This window comes from Arachis hypogaea, chromosome 13 (genome assembly GCF_003086295.3).
Source record: "Arachis hypogaea cultivar Tifrunner chromosome 13, arahy.Tifrunner.gnm2.J5K5, whole genome shotgun sequence".
In the NCBI taxonomy this organism is placed as follows: Eukaryota; Viridiplantae; Streptophyta; class Magnoliopsida; order Fabales; family Fabaceae; genus Arachis; species Arachis hypogaea.
Genome location: NC_092048.1, coordinates 44,602,029 through 44,620,873, shown reverse-complemented (window position 1 = coordinate 44,620,873; position 18,845 = coordinate 44,602,029). Strand labels below are relative to the sequence as shown.

Genomic DNA, 18,845 nt, shown 5'->3' with positions numbered 1-18,845 from the left:
GATAAAAATTAAAGAAAATTTGGTACATGAGTATGGGAATTATACAAAAGTGGGAATTATAGGTAGCTAGGCATGAATTTAAAAGTATATAGAGTATATGTATATTAGGTGAGAGCTTAGGTTAATTAAAGATTCATATTATAGCTCACTTGGCCATACATATATCCTTACCTTTACCTCAGCCCCATTACAACCTTGAAAAGACCTCATGATGTTTGCATTGGTGCATTAAATATTTGTTGATTGGTTAGATGAAGAACAAGGTTTAGAAAGCATGACTAGAGAAGAGTAGAGTGAATAACCCTATACACTTGAGAGATTAGAGTGATATACACTACCAGTGAGGGTTCAATGCTTGATTCTATGTTCCCTGCTTTCATGAGCTGTCTTCTTACAAGTTTACTTGCTTTTTATTGTACGATTTGAATTAGTGTAAATTGATTTGTATTTGTCTTGAAAAGCTTATTTACTTTTAACCAAATAAGTAGAAACATTCTTGCATGTAGTTAAATTCATAGGTTGCATTTCATACATTCTACCATCCCTCTTCATCTTTATAGCTTCTCTTGAGCTTAGCATGAGGACATCCTAATGTTTAAGTGTGGGGAGGTTAATAAACCACTATTTTATGGTTTATCTTGTGCTCAATTGAGTGGTTTTTATCAACTCTTTACCCACTTATTCATACAAAATGTATGGTTTACAATTCCTTTCCAGAATTTGTGCTATGATTGAAAACATGTTTCTTTAGCCTTAATTTGCTAATATTAATCCTCTCTTATTACCATTAGATGCCTTGATATGTGTGTTGAGTGATTTCAGAGATTACAGGGTAGGAATGGCTCAGAGGATGGAAAGAAAGCATGCAAAAGTGGAAGGAATACAAGAAGTTGGAGAAATTGCTAAGCTGTCCAGCCTGACCTCTTCGCACTCAAACGGCTATAACTTTAGCTACAGAGGTCCAAACGATGCGGTTTCAGTTGCGTTGGAAAGCTAACGTCCGGGACTTCGATTTGATATATAATATGCCATAGTTTCTCTGATGCTAGGCGACGCGACCGCGTGCTCCATGCGGCCGCGTCGCAGTGACGGAAATCAGCGTGTTTGAATTCTTCTCCAGCGATTTCTGGGCTGTTTTCGACCTAGTTCTCAGCCCAAAAAACACAGATTAAAGGCTATAAGGTGGGGGAATGCATTCATTCATAAACAGGCTTTCACATTCACAATTTTAGGAGTAGATGTAGTTTTTAGAGAGAGAGGTTCTCTCCTCTCTCTTAGGATTAGGATTTAGGACTTCTCTTAGTTTTAGGAGTGACTCTCAATCCCAGGTTCATGTTTCTTTTATTTATTTCTCCAATTTAATTTATGAATGTCTATGTCAGATTTAAGTTCTTTTGAGAATGCAATTCGAGGTATTTTCAGATTTAATTTTGCTTTGCTTCATTTATAAATGCTTTTAATTTAATTTAGATATTTTCCCTTTTGGCTTTGGTTAATTAATTGGTAACGCTTGAGTTATCAAACTCATTGTTGATTGAAATTTGGAATTCTTCAAGAATTAATTCGAGTTCCACTAACTCTGACTTTTCCCAAGGAAAGACTAAGACTTGAGGAATCAGAATTAATTCATCCACTTAACTTACCTTCATAGTTAGAGGTTAACAAAGTGGGAGAAAAATCCAATTCTCATTACAACTGATAAGGATAACCAGGATAGAACTTCCAGTTCTTCATACCTTGCCAAGAGATTTTATTATTGTTAATTTATTTTACTTGTCATTTAAATATACCTGTGCCCATTGCCCAAACTCAACATTCCCCAGAAAACTCATAACCAATAATAAATACACCTCCCTGCAATTCCTTGAGAAGACGACCCGAGGTTTAAATACTCGGTTATCAATTTTAAAAGGGGTTTGTTACTTGTGACAACCAAAACTTTTGTAAGAAAGGTTGATTGCTTGGTTTAGTAACTATACTTACAACGAGAGTTTATTATAACTTCTAAACCATCAATCTTCAGTTCTTCAATGATCATGAATCAAGCTCTCCTAGTCGTGAACTTACATCTGCAACTGAACTCCTTGAGCCTGAAGAACCTCACCCAAGTGAATACGAAGATGATGTCGAGGTAGATTTCTCTCAACCTCCAGCTTATGACTTGAGTGACGAGGAAGACATAGAAGACTTTGATCAGGACGCAGTTGCTGTTGAAAAATTTTGCAAAAAAGTGGAGGAATTCACAGAAGAATACAAGGGAGTAGAGCTTATAGAACCACTGGAAACACCTATCCCAAGGCCATTACCACCTAATACAAGCTTCAAGTGGGTACAATCCTTAACCTTTATCTTTACTTTTTCACTTGAATATGGTTTGCTTGAAACAGATGGCCAGCTTAGAGCGCTCTGCGGCTTTAAGAGTAAGAGGAAAATGGCTCGTGCTCAGAGCTGGTGTGCAAGAGTCAATAAGGTTCCACGCTTCAATTCGAAGTGCACAGATTGGTACCAAGTTCAATTAAATGGGTCTCGGAAGATGTTTGGTCATCTTGGTGAGAATATAACTTCTAAACCGCCCGGATGGAAGAATATAGATCAAGACGAAGGCGGATTTAAAAACAAAGTTTGGGATCCTGGAAAATATTCTGATATTTGTCACCCCGGGAGCCTGAGAATCTGTTTGAAGCTGCTCAGAAGCTTTACATGACTAGTTTGGGACCCCGGAGGCTGTTGGCATTCCAAATATTGGTGGAGATTTCTGGATGAATTTAAGCATAAGCCACCATAACAGGAAGTTCATCCAATGTCCAACTTAAGGACTTTAACTAAAAGTGCTAGGTGGGAGACAACCCACCATGGTATGGTCGTTTCTTTTCAATTTTTATTTCGTGTTGTCCGTTTTTAAATTATATTATTTTTGTTGAACCTGGATATGATTCGTAGCATTTGCATTAGCATTGCATACTGCATAATTGCATAAAAAAATATAATAATAATAATAATAATAATAATAATAATAATAATAATAATAATAATAATAATAATAATAATAAATATATGCACGGGACGCGTAAGTGTCGTTGACGCGTCCGCGTCACAAGTGCATTAGGAAGAAAAGAAAAGTGAACAGAAAGTCACGCGAAAGCGTGGCTGGAGGCGTGCCTTTGGCACAGATTGTTCCACGCGACCGCAACGCTAACGCGTTCGCGTCAGTTGCGAAAAATACCTCCCACGCGTCCGCATCACTCACGCGAACGCGTGATCTGAAAATCGGCGTAAAGATCCAACGCCCAGAAAGTTGGGCTGGAATTGTGCGGCTGGTGTGCGATTAGCACAAAACGGTCCACGCGTTCGCATCCCTGACGCGAACACGTCACTTTGCAAAACACCCATCCCACGCGAAAGCGTGAGCGACGCGTTCGCGTCGCGTGGATATTATGGCCCCTAAATGGAGACAGAGAGTTGCGCTGAAACGACGCTGGAAGTGTGCGTCTAGCACAAATTCCAGCGACGCGACCGCGTGCCTTACGCGTCCGCATCATCCATCTTTTACCCAACCCACGCGATCGCGTCAATTACGCGACCGCGTCACACCCATTTCCCCCGAATTACGCGATCACGTGCTCCACGCGTTCACGTGGATTCAAAAATCACTAACCCCAACCACGCGAAACCCTATCCCCCCTCGTCTCCATTCCCCTCCCCCACCCCCCTCTGCTCTCTCTCTTCTCCCCACCCAACCACCACCACTTTTAGCCACCACCGCCGACCACCGCGCCATTCCCACCACCACACCCCATCGCCGAAAACCACCCTCTCTCTCCTTCTCTTCTCTCTTTTCTTCCTCCACCACTCCCAACCTTCCCTCTCTCCCACCGCCGCCCTCCTCCGCCACTGACCCCCACCGCGGCCAGCCACGACCACTCCACCACCAGCGCCGCCTCCCACCATCACAACCCCCCTCCAACCCACAACCCTAGCCCCCTTCTCCCTCCCCCTCCACCATTAACCCCAACCCGAAACCCCCTGCCACCGCCCCTGCTCCGCCACCGTGCCGCTGTGTCCCTCCCAGCACCGCCGCATCACCACCACCATCTCTCTGCCCTCACCTTTGTTCTTACACATCCAGGTTCCGCCGAACGCCAATTTCTATATCACTTGTAGTTATTTATTTTTCAGATTATGATCGAATTAGGCTAGTTAGAGATGCATGTTTGTAGTGGATTCTAGGTGGTTAGGTAGCTAAGATGTGGTTGGTGGATTTAGGCCCGATAATTGCGCTGTTCTTGCTACATGTTTTATCTATTTCGCAATTCTGATTTTGCTGTGATACTCATATTGTTCATACATTGTTCTTCCATGTTTCTTGTTGCTGTTACATTGCTTTTTCATGTTCATATTCTCTGTATCTATTTGGTAATTTACTATATTGCCTTACTTGGCTACAACCAAACCAATTCATGCCTGCCCGGGCTAGCATTCTTATTCCTTTTGATCCCCTAGTTAATCATTTGCACTATTGATGATTTCATGTTAGTTTTGCAACTTTTCTATCCTTCTGAATTATCATCAATACACTGAAATTTTTGCTTGAATATGAGTTGATTATTTTTTAAATTTTAGAATTTATTATTACCTAGGATACATTTATCACTGCCACTCACTTTAATTTTCTTTCTCCTAACTCACTGATTTTCACTTTCTAACCTCTTTTTCAATCCTAACCGATCTAACTGTCAAACTTCTCTTTTTGATTTTTAACTATTTTCTTTAACTTTCTAACTCAAGGCATGATTATTGTTTTTCCTAATTAACATGTATTCTACTTATAATATATTTTGGATTGTGATTTTTCATCTCAGATTTCTAACTCAAATACAATCCATAATGCACATATACTTAACTCATTTCATAATTCTACTGCTCTTTTGCCACTATGTGCTTATATTATTTTTATTCTATTTGCCTACTTGTTTTCCTGCTTTGTTCTTCAATTATACCCTGGACTTTCTGCTTTTCAGGATGTCTGACCCTCAGCGCAAAGGAAAAGGCAAAGCAACCACTGGCAAACGGAAAAGAGGCGAATCCTCTATGTCTATCCTGGACATTATGCATGATGACTCCTGGCGGGAAAAGCACTTTACCCCGTAGGAGAAGGCTGACCAGCTCCTCACTGCCAATGATCCAGTTAAATTTGCAGACAGATACTGTGAGCTGAAGTATCCAGTGTTTGCCACCTCCAGGAACCTATACCTGGAGAGGACTCTGAAAATTCCAGAAGAACTACAGTAGTACACCTCTGAGCAGATAAAATAGAGAGGCTGGTTCTTCTTGGAAAGAAACTTGACAGAGGTCAATGCTTCCTGGGTCAGAGAGTTTTACTGTAACTATTTCAAGACTTTCCCTGATGCAGTGCACCTCAGAGGGAAACAGATTTTGGTCACTGAGGAAGCCATTGAGGACATCCTCCACCTTCAGCCTAAATCGGATCAGCCTGATGGTTACCAAAGAGCTGAAGAGGATATGCGCTTTATGAAATTTGACTGGGATGCTGTCAAGCAGAGGATAGCCCTTGATCCTACTGTCCCATGGGTCATAGGAAAGAACACAGTGATGCCTAAGGGAATCAAGATAATTTATCTGAATGATGAGGCTCGGCTCTGGCACCAGATTCTGAGCAACTATGTGATGCCGAGCACTCATGAGACAGAGCTGCCCGCTGCTATGATCACCCTCATCTGGTGTGTGATGGAGGGTAAGGACCTGTATCTACCACGTTTCATCCGACATTATATGGCCAGGGTCCATGTCAGAAGCACTTTTCCTTTCCCTTATCTGATCACCCAGCTAGGCTGTCGAGCTGACGTGCCTTGGGAGCTTGCTGATGAGAAGCCACCTGCTGTAGACTGCAAGAAGATTATCCCTCACAACAGGAAGTTTCAGGCTTTAGGCCACAGACCCCATTCCTCATCGCTTCTGATGAGACCGCCACACCTTCAGCTGCCCCTTCTTCATCCACTACTGCACCAGCTACCACCACTGCACCTCCACTTACCTCAGAGCCCGTTTACCACCTCGTGCACCGCTTATTTCAGCAGCTGGACCAGATGGAGCACCGCAACCGGTGGTGATATGAGAGATCTAAGCATCGCAACAAGCGACGCTATGAGCACCTCAAGTTGATGATCCAATCCGGCGGCGACATCTCTTCCGAGCCTGACACACCATCAGAGCCATCTGAGGAGGAGGCAGACGAGCATGAGGAGGAGACACATGCACAGAGAGAGGCTGAGCAGGCAGGCTTAGAGCAGGCTGCACCACAGCATGTGGAACCACACCAGATTCAAGCCGCAGACCCAGAGATCCCTCTACAGTCAGCGCCTCCACTGCAGCAGACAGATCCTCCTGCACTTATCCATTCTGCAGACCCTCAGGCCACCTCAGAGACTCCAGCAGCCCACCCTTCTGGTGATGACACTCTTTCACACCCAGATTGAGTGAGCATCGAGGACGATGCTATATTTTAAGTGTGGGGAGGTCTCCATCACTAGCGTATCTTTTTGGTGAACCACTATAGACTCCTTTTTATCTTATCTTGTTTATTTTTCTGTATTTTTATCTTTATTTTTATTTTTATTCTTCAGTACTTATACATTGTTCTTTTGCTATGTTTCTACTTTATTTTCGCATTTTGCACTTTAGTTTATATCTTAGACATTTAGCTTAGTTTGCAATTCTAAACTTATTAGTTATAGAATATGTGGATTAATTAGTATAGTTTACCCTTTTAGCATATAATAGTTTAGTTTAATTGAAAATAAAAGGAGTAAACTAGAAACTTTAGTAAATTAAAACAATCCACACACCTTGTATATATAGCATTACATGTTAGTTAGTTAACAATATTTCATCAAGGAGGAACACTAAGATTTTAAGGGCCACCCTAATTTTTACATTGAGAATAATGGGAACTCTTGATTTTTACTTGCATGACATGTATAACTGATATATGCTTTTTGAGCTGGAGAACACACAGCCTGTGAGTTTTGAACTTAATTGTATGGTTACTGATGAGCGGATAATTTATACGCTTTTTGGCATTGTTTTTGGTATGTTTTTAGTATATTTTAATTAGTTTTAATTATGTTTTTATTAGTTTTTAAATAAAAATCACTCTTCTGGACTTTACTATGAGTTTGTATATTTTTCTGTGATTTCAGGTATTTTCTGGCTGAAATTGAGGGACTTGAGCAAAAATCTGATTCCGAGGCTGAAAAATGACTGCAGATGCTGTTGGATTCTGACCTCCCTGCACTCAAAGTGGATTTCTGGAGCTACAGAAGCCCAATTGGCGCGCTCTTAATTGCGTTGGAAAGTATACATCCTAGGCTTTCCAGAAATATATAATAGTCCATACTTTGCCCGAGATTTGATGGCCCAAACAGGCGTTCCAAGTCAGCTCAAGAATTCTGGCGTTTAACTCCGAAACTGGCACAAAAGCTGGAGTTAAACGCCCAAACTGGCACAAAAGCTGGCGTTTAACTCCAAGAAAAGTCTCTACACGAAAATGCTTCAATGCTCAGCCCAAGCACACACCAAGTGGGCCCGGAAGAAGATTCCTGCATGAATTACCTATTTCTGTAACCCTAGGCTACTAGTTTTCTATAAATAGGACCTTTTGCTATTGTATTTTCATCTCCGGGACACACTTTTCATATACTTTCATAGATCTTTTCACGTTTGGGGGCTGGCCTCACGGCCATGCCTGAACCTTGTTCTTGTGTATTTTCAACGGTGGAGTTTCTACACACCATAGATTAAGGTGTGGAGCTTTGCTGTTCTTCATAAATTAATGCAATTACTACTGTTTTTCTATTCAATTCACGCTTGCTTCTTCTCTAAGATATCACTTGTTCTTCAACTTGATGAATGTGATGATCCGTGACACTCATCATCATTCTCACCTATGAACGTGTGCCTGATAACCACCTCCGTTCTATCTTCGATTGAGTGTGTATCTCATGGGTTTCTGATCTAAGATTGGAACCTTCGTGGTATAGGCTAGAATTAATGGCAGCCATTCCTGAGATCCGGAAAGTCTAAACCTTGTCTGTGGTATTCCGAGTAGGATCTAGGAAGGGATGACTATGACGAGCTTCAAACTCACGATTATGGGGCATGTGACAGACGCAAAAGGATCAATGGATCCTATTCCAACATGATCGAGAACCGACAGCTGATTAGCCGATGTTGTGACAGAGCATCAGGACCATTTTCACTGAGAGGACGGGATGTAGCCATTGACAACGGTGATGCCCAACATAAAGCTTGCCATGGAAAGGAGTATGAATGATTGGAAGAAGGCAATAGGAAAGCAGAGGTTCAAGGGGAACAAAGCATCTTCATATGCTTATCTGAAATCCACCAATGAATTACATAAGTATCTCTATCTTTATTTTATGTTTATTTTCATCACCTTAAACTCCATAACCATTTGAATCTGCCTGACTGAGATTTACAAGATGACCATAGCTTGCTTCAAGCCGACAATCTCCGTGGGATCGACCCTTACTCACGTAAGGTTTATTACTTGGACGACCCAGTGCACTTGCTGGTTAGTTGTGCGGAATTGTGACTAAGTGTGATTCACGTTTGAGAGCTCCAAGTCTTTGGCGCCATTGTTGATGATCACAATTTCGTGCACCAAGTTTTTGGCACCGTTGCCAGGGATTGTTCGAGTTTGGACAACTGACGGTTCATCTTGTTACTTAGATTAGGTACTTTTCAGAATTTTTAAGAATGAATTCTAGAGTTTCAAGGTGATGTTCTTACCATCACAAAAGCTGATTGATTCCCATCAATTTAGCTATTGAATGTAATGTCCTGCTGAAGCTTAGCCAAACATGTCTAATCTTTTTAGACTGAAGCTTTAGACTAACATTACATGATTCATGGAATTCTTATTAAAAGTTTTGATTCTCTTTATTTTCTTTTCCATATAAGTTTCGAAAATCACAAAAAAAAAATTTAAATCATAAAAATCAAAAATATTTTATGTTTCTTGTTTGAGTCTAGTATTAATTTTTAAGTTTGGTGTCAATTGCATGTTTCTGTTCTTCTTGCATTTTTCGAATTCATGCATGTTCTTCATTGATCTTCAAGTTGTTCTTGATGATTTCATTGCTCTGATCTTTAAATTCTCTTGTTTTGTGTGTTTTGTTGTTTCTCATATGCATTCTCAATTTGTTAGTGTCTTTTATATGAAAACTTTTAAGTTTGGTGTCCTGCATGCATTGTTTCTTTTATCTTAGTTGCATTCTTATTGTTTCTCATCATTAAAAATTCAAAAATATTTTCAAAATTGTGTCTTTTCAAGTCAATAATACAGAGAATTGAAGATTTAGAACATTCAGCAGAGGAATCAAACAGAAAAAGCTGGGCGTTCAAAACGCCCAGTGAAGAAGGAAAACTGGCGTTTAAACGCCAGCCAGGGTACCTGGCTGGGCGTTTAATGCCCAAAAAGGTAGAGATTTGGGCGTTAAACGCCAGAATGGGCACCATTCTGGGCGTTTAATGCCAGGATGACACTAGAGGGAAGATTTTGTTTTTAATTCACATTTTTTTCAAGTTTTCAAAATTTTTCAAAATCAAATCTTTTTCAAATCATATCTTTTCAATCATATCTCTTTCAAAATCAATTTCCTTCCATTTTATATTTATTTTTTCTATTTTCAAAAATCCTTGCTTCAATTAAGGATTTACTTCAAAATTTTCAAGTTGTTACTTGCTTATTAAGAAAGGATCAAACTTTAAATTTTAAAATCATATCTTTTAATTTCTTGATAGTCAAGTAATCAACTTTAATTTTAAAAAAAATTTCTTTTTCTAAATTGATTTTCAATCATATCTTTTCAAACATATCTTTTCAATCACATCTTTTCCAAAATTAATTTTTTCAATCATATCTTTTCTCTAATTTCAAAATCTTTTTCAAAAATCACTTTATTTCTTTCCCAATCTTAGTTTTCGAAAATCTCAATCAAATTTTCAAATTTCTTTTTAAAATCTTTTAATTTATTTTCGAAAATTCTTCCCCTCTTCTCACATCTTTCTATTTAAGGGACTAAGACTCCTCATCAAGGTGCAATTCGAACTCTGTCCCTCTTGATAAGTTCGAATTCCCTCTTCTCTATCCCCTCCTTATATTCTTCTTTTCCTCTGACACCTCAAGGAATCTCTATACTGTGACATAGAGGATTCTATACTTTCTTGTTCTCTTTTCTTTCATATGAGCAGGAATAAAGATAAAGGCATACTTGTTCAAGCTGATCCTGAACCTGAAAGGACCTTGAAGAGAAAGCTAAGAGAAGCTAAAGAACAATTCTCTTTAGAGGGCCTAACAGAACTCTTCAAAGAAGAAGAAACCATGGCAGCCGAAAATAACAACAATGCCAACAATACAAGGAAGGTGCTTGGTGACTTTGCTGCACCTACCCCTGATTTCTACGGGAGAAGCATCTCTATCCCTGCCATTGGAGCAAACAACTTTGAGCTTAAGCCTCAATTAGTTTCTCTAATGCAACAGAATTACAAGTTTTATGGACTTCCATTGGAAGATCCTCATCAGTTCTTAGCTGAGTTCTTGTAAATCTGTGACACTGTCAAGACCAATGGGGTTAACCCTGAAGTCTACAGACTTATGCTCTTTCCTTTTGCTGTAAGAGATAGAGCTAGAACATGGTTGGATTCACAACCTAAGGAAAGCCTGAACTCTTGGAAAAAGCTAGTCAATGCCTTCTTGGCAAAGTTCTTTCCACCTCAAAAATTGAGTAAGCTTAGAGTGGAAGTCTAAATCTTTAGACAGAAGGATGGTGAGTCCCTCTATGAAGCTTGGGAGAGATACAAGCAATTGATCAGAAGGTGCCCTTCTGACATGCTTTCAGAATGGAGCATCATAGGAATCTTCTATGATGGTCTGTCTGAACTATCCAAGATGTCATTGGATAGCTCTGCTGGAAGATCTCTTCATCTGAAGAAGACGCCTGTAGAAGCTCAAGAAGTCATTGAAATGGTTGCAAATAACCAATTCATGTACACTTCTGAAAGGAATCCTGTGAATAATGGGACAGCTCAGAAGAAAGAAGTTCTTGAGATTGATACTCTGAATGCCATATTGGCTCAGAATAAAATATTAACCCAACAAGTCAATATGATTTCTTAGAGTCTGTCTGGAATGCAAGCAGCAACAGGCAATACTAAGGAAGCTTCCTCTGAAGAAGAAGCTTATGATCCTGAGAACCCAGCAATGGAAGAGGTGAATTACATGGGAGAATCCTATGGAAATACCTATAATCTCTCATGGAGAAATCATCCAAATCTCTCATGGAAGGATCAACAGAGACCTCAACAAGGTTTCAACAACAACAATGGTGGAAGAAACAGGTTTAGCAATAGCAAGCCTTTTCCATCATCTTCTCAGCAACAGACAGAGAATGCTAAGCAAAGCCCCTCTGACTTAGCAACCATTGTCTCTGATCTAATCAAAACCACTCAAAGTTTCATGAATGAAACAAGGTCCTCCATTAGAAATTTGGAGGCACAATTGGGTCAGCTGAGTAAGAAAATTACTGAACTCCCTCCTAGCACTCTCCCTAGCAATACAGAAGAGAACCCAAAAAGAGAGTGCAAGGCCATAACCACATCTCGCATGGCCGAACTTGGAGAGGAGGAAGAGGCAGTGGTTCCCACTGAGGAAGACCTCAAAGGACGCCCACTGACCTCCATGGAGTTCCCTAATGAGGAACCATGAGAATCTGAGGCTCATTCTGAGATCATAGAGATTCTATTGAATTTACTTCTGCCTTTCATAAGCTCTGATGAATATTCTTCCTCTGAAGAGGATGAAGATGTCAGTGAAGAGCAAGTTGCTAAGTACCTTGGAGCAATCATGAAGCTAAATGCCAAGTTATTTGGTAATGAGACTTGGGAGGATGAACCTCCATTGCTCATCAAAGAACTGGATGACTTGACTAGGCAGAAATTACCTCTGAAGAGACAAGATCCTGGAAAATTCTCAATCCCTTGTACCATAGGCACCATGACCTTTGAGAAGGCTCTGTGTGACCTAGGGTCAAGCATAAACCTTATGCCTCTCTCTGTAATGGGGAAGCTATGGATCATTGAGGTACAAGCTGCTAGAATCTTACTGAAGATGGCAGACAATTCAAAGAAACAGGCTTATGGACTTGTAGAGGATGTCTTGGTAAAAATTGAAGACCATTACATCCCTGCTGATTTTATAGTCCTAGAGACTGGGAAGTGTATGGATGAATCCATCATCCTTGGCAGACCCTTCCTAACCTCAGCAAAAGCTGTGATTGATGTTGACAGAGGAGAATTGATCATTCAAGTGAATGGAGACTCCCTTGTGTTTAAGGCTCAAGGATATCCCTCTGTCACCATGGAGAGGAAGCACAAAGAGCTTCTCTCAATACAGAGTCAAACAGAGCCCCCACAGTCAAACTCTAAGTTTGGTGTTGGGAGGCCACAACCAAACTTTAAGTTTGGTGTTGAACCCCCACATTCAAACTCTAAGTTTGGTGTTGGGAGGTTCCAACATTGCTCTGAATATCTGTGAGGCTCCATGAGAGCCACTGTCAAGCTATTGACATTAAAGAAGTGCTTGTTGGGAGGCAACCCAATTTTTACTTATCTATGTTAAATTTCTTTTGTTATTTTATGTTTTCTGTAGGTTGATGATCATGTGAAGTCACAAAAACAATTGAAAAAGTAAAAACAAAGTGAAAAATAGAATGAAAAATAGAACATCCTGGAGGAGATAGTTACTGGCGTTTAAACGCCAGTAAAGGTAGCAGAATAGGCGTTAAACGCCCAGTCTGGCACCATTCTGGGCGTTTAACGCCAGAAAAGGGCACCAGACTGGTGTTTAACGCCAGGAATGGGCAAGAAGCTGGCGTTAAACGCCAGAAATGGGCAGCAGCCTGGCGTTTAACGCCAGGATTGGCAGAAAAGGGCGTTTTGCACGCCACTTGGTGCAGGGATGAGATATCCTTGACACCTCAGGATCTGTGGACCCCACAGGATCCCTACCTACCCCACCACTCTCTCTCTTCTTCACCCATTCACCAATCACCTCAATACCTCTTCCCCAAAAACTCCTCACCTATCAAATCCCACCATTCTCTTCACCACTCACATCCATCCTTCATAAAACCCCACCTACCTCACCATCCAAATTCAAACCACTTTCCCTCCCAAACCCACCCTCTATAGCTGAACCATACACCCCCTCTCACCCTATATAAACCCATCTTTAATCCTTCATTTTCACACAACCTAAACACCAATTCTCCCCCTTGGCCGAAACACAAAGTCCACTCCATCTCCTCTATTTCTTCTTCTTTTACTCTCTTCTTTCTTCTTTTGCTCGAGGACGAGCAACCTTCTAAGTTTGGTGTGGTAAAAGCTAAAGCTTTTTGTTTTTCCATAACCATTTATGGCACCAAAGGCCGGGGAAACCTCTAGAAAGAGGAAAGGGAAAGCAAAAGCTTCCACCTCCGAGTCATGGGAGATGGAGAAATTCCTTTCAAGGGTGCATCAAGACCACTTCTATGAAGTTGTGGCCAAGAAGAAGGTGATCCCCGAGGTCCCTTTTAAGCTCAAAAAGGGCGAATATCTGGAGATCCGACATGAGATCCGAAGAAGAGGTTGGGAAGTTCTCACCAACCCCATTCAACAAGTCAGAATCTTAATGGTTCAAGAGTTCTATGCCAATGCACGGATCACCAAGAACCATGATCAAAGTGTGAACCCGGACCCTAAGAATTGGATTACAATGGTCCAAAGAAAATACTTAGATTTTAGTCCGGAAAATGTAAGGTTGGCATTCAACTTGCCCATGATGCAAGGAGATGCACACCCCTACACTAGAAGGGTCAACTTTGATCAAAGGTTGGACCAAGTCCTCATGGACATCTATGAAGAGGGCACTCAATGGAAGAGAGATTCAAGAGGGAAGCCGGTTCAACTAAGAAGGCATGACCTCAAGCCCGTGGCTAGGGGATGGTTGGAGTTCATCCAACGCTCAATCATTCCCACTAGCAACCGGTCCGAAGCTATTATAGACCGGGTTATCATGATACATAGCATCATGATTGGAGAAGAAGTGGAAGTTCATGAGGTTATATCTCAAGAACTCTACAAGGTGGCAGACAAATCCTCCACTATGGCAAGGTTAGCCTTCCCTCATCTCATTTGTCACCTCTGTAATTCGGCTGAAATTGACATAGAGGAAGACATCCTCATTGATGAGGACAAGCCCATCACTAAGAAAAGGATGGAGCAAACAAGAGATCCCACTCATGGACAAGAGCATGAGGAATTTCCTCATCATGAAATCCCTGAGATACCTCAAGGGATGCATTTTCCTCCACAAAACTATTGGGAGCAAATCAACACCTCCCTAGGAGAATTAAGTTCCAACATGGGACAACTAAGGGTGGAGCACCAAGAGCATTCCATCCTCCTCCATGAAATTAGAGAAGATCAAAGAACCATGAGAGAGGAGAAACAAAGGCAAGGAAGAGACATTGAGGAGCTCAAGCACTCCATAAGATCTTCAAGAGGAAGAACAAGCCGCCATCACTAAGGTGGACCCGTTCTTTAATTTCCTTGTTCTTTATTTTCTGTTTTTCAAAAATTGTGCTCTATGTTTATTTATGTTTGTGTCTTTATTACATGATCATTAGTGTCTAAGTGTCTATGCCTTAAAGCTATGAAAATGAATCCATCAACTTTCTTAAATGAAAAATGTTTTTAATTGAAAAAGAAAAAGAAGTGCATGAATTTCAAATTCTAAAACAGTTTAATTATTTTGATGTGGTGGAAATGCTATTGTTTTTCTGAATGAATGCTTGAACAGTGCATATTTTTTAATTTGATTATTTATGAATGTTAAAATTGTTGGCTCTTGAAAGAATGAAAGGAAAAGGAGAAATGTTATCTAATGATCTGAAAAATCATAAAATTGATTCTTGAAGCAAGAAAAAGCAACGAAAAGCTTGCAGAAAAAAAAAGAGAGAAAAGAAAAAGAAAGAAAAAGAAAAGCAAGCAGAAAAATCCAATACCCCTTCAAACCAAAAGGCAAGGGTGATAAAAAGGATCCAAGGCTTTGAGCATCAGTGGATAGGAGGGCCCACAGGAATAAAATCCTGGCCTAAGCGGCTAAACCAAGCTGTCCCTAACCATGTGCTTGTGGCGTGAAGGTGTCAAGTGAAAACTTGAGACTGAGCGGTTAAAGTCGAGGTCCAAAGCAAAAAGAAGAGTGTGCTTAAGAACCCTGGACACCTCTAATTGGGGACTCTAGCAAAGCTGAGTCACAATCTGAAAAGGTTCACCCAGTTATGTGTCTGTGACATTTATGTATCCAGTGGTAATACTGGAAAACAAAGTGCTTAGGGCCACGGCCAAGACTCATAAAGTAGCTGTGTTCAAAAATCAACATACTTAACTAGGAGAATCAATGACACTATCTGGATTCTGAGTTCCTATAGATGCCAATCATTCTGAACTTCAAAGGATAAAGTGAGATGCCAAAACTGTTCAGAAGCAAAAAGCTAAAAGCCCCGCTCATCTAATTAATACTGATCTTCATAGATGTTTTTGGAATTCATTGTATATTCTCTTCTTTTTATCCTATTTGATTTTCAGTTGCTTGGGGACAAGCAACAATTTAAGTTTGGTGTTGTGATGAGCAGATAATTTATACGCTTTTTGGCATTGTTTTTAGTATGTTTTTAGTATATTTTAATTAGTTTTTATTATGTTTTTATTAGTTTTTAAATAAAAATCACTCTTCTGGACTTTACTATGATTTCAGGTATTTTCTGGCTGAAATTGAGGGACTTGAGCAAAAATCTGATTCAGAGGCTGAAAAATGACTGTAGATGCTGTTGGATTCTGACCTCCCTGCACTCAAAGTGGATTTTCAGGAGCTACAGAAGCCCAATTGGCACGCTCTCAATTGCGTTGGAAGGTAGACATCCTGGGCTTTCCAGCAATATATAATAGTCTATACTTTGCCCGAGATTTGATGGCCCAAACAGGCGTTCCAAGTCAGCTCAAGAATTCTGGCGTTTAACTCCGAAACTGGCACAAAAGCTGGAGTTAAACGCCCAAACTGGCACAAAAGCTGGCGTTTAACTCCAAGAAAAGTCTCTACACGAAAATGCTTCAATGCTCAGCCCAAGCACACACCAAGTGGGCCCGGAAGAAGATTCCTGCATGAATTACCTATTTCTGTAACCCTAGGCTACTAGTTTTCTATAAATAGGACCTTTTGCTATTGTATTTTCATCTCCGGGACACACTTTTCATATACTTTCATAGATCTTGTCATGTTTGGGGGCTGGCCTCACGGCCATGCCTGAACCTTGTTCTTATGTATTTTCAACGGTGGAGTTTCTACACACCATAGATTAAGGTGTGGAGCTCTGCTGTTCTTCATGAATTAATGCAATTACTACTGTTTTTCTATTCAATTCATGCCTACTTCTTCTCTAAGATATCACTTGTTCTTCAACTTGATGAATGTGATGATCCGTGACACTCATCATCATTCTCACCTATGAACGTGTGCCTGATAACCACCTCCGTTCTACCTTCGATTGAGTGTGTATCTCTTGGGTTTCTGATCTAAGATTGGAACCTTCGTGGTATAGGCTAGAATTAATGGCAGCCATTCCTGAGATCCGGAAAGTCTAAACCTTGTCTGTGGTATTCCGAGTAGGATCTGGGAAGGGATGACTGTGACAGACGCAAAAGGATCAATGGATCCTATTCCGACATGATCAAGAACCGACAGCTGATTAGCCGATGTTGTGACAGAGCATCAGGACCATTTTCACTGAGAGGACGGGTTATAGCCATTGACAACGGTGATGCCCAACATAAAGCTTGCCATGGAAAGGAGTATGAATGATTGGAAGAAGGCACTAGGAAAGCAGAGGTTCAAGGGGAACAAAGCATCTTCATATGCTTATCTGAAACCCACCAATGAATTACATAAGTATCTCTATTTTTATTTTATGTTTATTTTATGTTTATTTTCATCACCTTAAACTCCATAACCATTTGAATCTACCTGACTGAGATTTACAAGATGACCATAGCTTGCTTCAAGCCGACAATCTCCGTGGGATCGACCCTTACTCACGTAAGGTTCATTACTTGGACGACCCAGTGCACTTGCTGGTTAGTTGTGCGGAATTGTGACTAAGTGTGATTCACGTTTGAGAGCTCCAAGTCTTTGGCGCCATTGTTGATGATCACAATTTCGTGCACCAGTTACATTCAAACCATAAATTTTATTCCTGTGTGTTTTACCCTTCTTTTTCATTCTGATGTTCTTTACTTTGTTTTAATCTATATGTCCAATATAGAATATAGATACATACCAAGAGATGATTGAGGCCATTATTTGAAATTTTCCTCACTTATCCTCAAAAAATTAGCCTACCTTTTTACATCACCCTTGTTAGCCCCCTTGAGCTTTTTAATCCCCTCTTGTTCTATAAACCACATTACTAGCCTTAAGCAGAAAAACAAAATAAAAAATCCCAAGTTGAATCCTTAGTTAGCTTAAGATAGAAATTGTGTATTATTTAAGTGTGGGAAATTTTATGGGAACATGGGATGACAGAAACAAAGTAGGAATTTAAAAAGAATGAGTTGTTTCAAAAACAAAATTTGGGAAGCATGCTCGTGTGAAATCAAAACAATTGAATTACCATGTGTATAATATATATATATATATATATATATATATATATATATATAAAGATTTTCAATTTTTAAATAAAGGGGATACAAAAATTTCCCAATTGCAAAATAAAAAGAATCAATACACATAGGACAAAAATGCATGAGTTTGCAATACAAAGTGGGAAAATTTGGGCAAATAGGTTGAGAAACTCTAATTTATATGAAGTATGTATGTTAGGTGAGATCTTGGACTAATCAAGGATTCACTTATTAGCTCACTTAGCCTTATACATATACCCTTACCTTTACCTTGGCCCCATTACAACCTTGAAAAAGACCTCATGATTTTTGTATGTCTGTATTCTATAATTGTTGATTGGTTAGATGAAAAACAAAGTTATAGAAAGTAATGATAGAAAAAGAATAGAGTGATTAACCCAATAAACACTGAGTGACTAGAGAGTAAACACAAATTTCAGTGAGGGTTCAATAGCTCATCACCATATATCTCTGCTTAATTGTTAATTGTCTTGCAAGTTTGTGAAATATTTTTACCCATCTCAATTGTAAAAGTGCTTTAACATTATCTAGGGTCTGGCTATGTGTATATAATTCCTTGAGGATATGAGTTAATTTAACTACATGTAAGTTTTATATGCAAGTGAATAAAAACTAGAATTGCATGATTCATTTAGGAAGTTGCATTTAGAATAGATTACATTGCATGAGATTCCACCACTTTAACCTTACCTTATTCTTTCTCTTGGATTTAGCATGGGGATATGCTATTGTATTTTAAGTGTGGGAGGTTGATAAACCCATATTTTATGATGTATTTTGTGCTCAATTTAGGTGATTTATTCAATCCTTCACTCACTTATTCATGTAAATTATATGGTTTTACTTTCCCTTCCTTATTATGTGATGTATGTGAAAAATATATTTTCTATGCTAAAAAATTATCAATTTTAATTACCCTTTATTACCATTCGATACCGTGATCTGTGTGTTGAGTACTTTCAGGCCTTATAGGACAGAAATTACTTAAAGGATGGAAAGGAAACATA

General features: G+C 39.7%; 1 non-coding gene across 1 annotated transcript; it reads right to left on the bottom strand.

Moving 5' to 3' along the window:
* Positions 1-10,828: 10,828 nt before the first annotated feature.
* Positions 10,829-10,936, bottom strand: LOC112739964 (small nucleolar RNA R71). The gene has a single exon (XR_003170897.1). It is a non-coding gene; the product is annotated as a small nucleolar RNA R71 (small nucleolar RNA).
* Between the last annotated feature and the right edge of the window lie 7,909 nt (positions 10,937-18,845).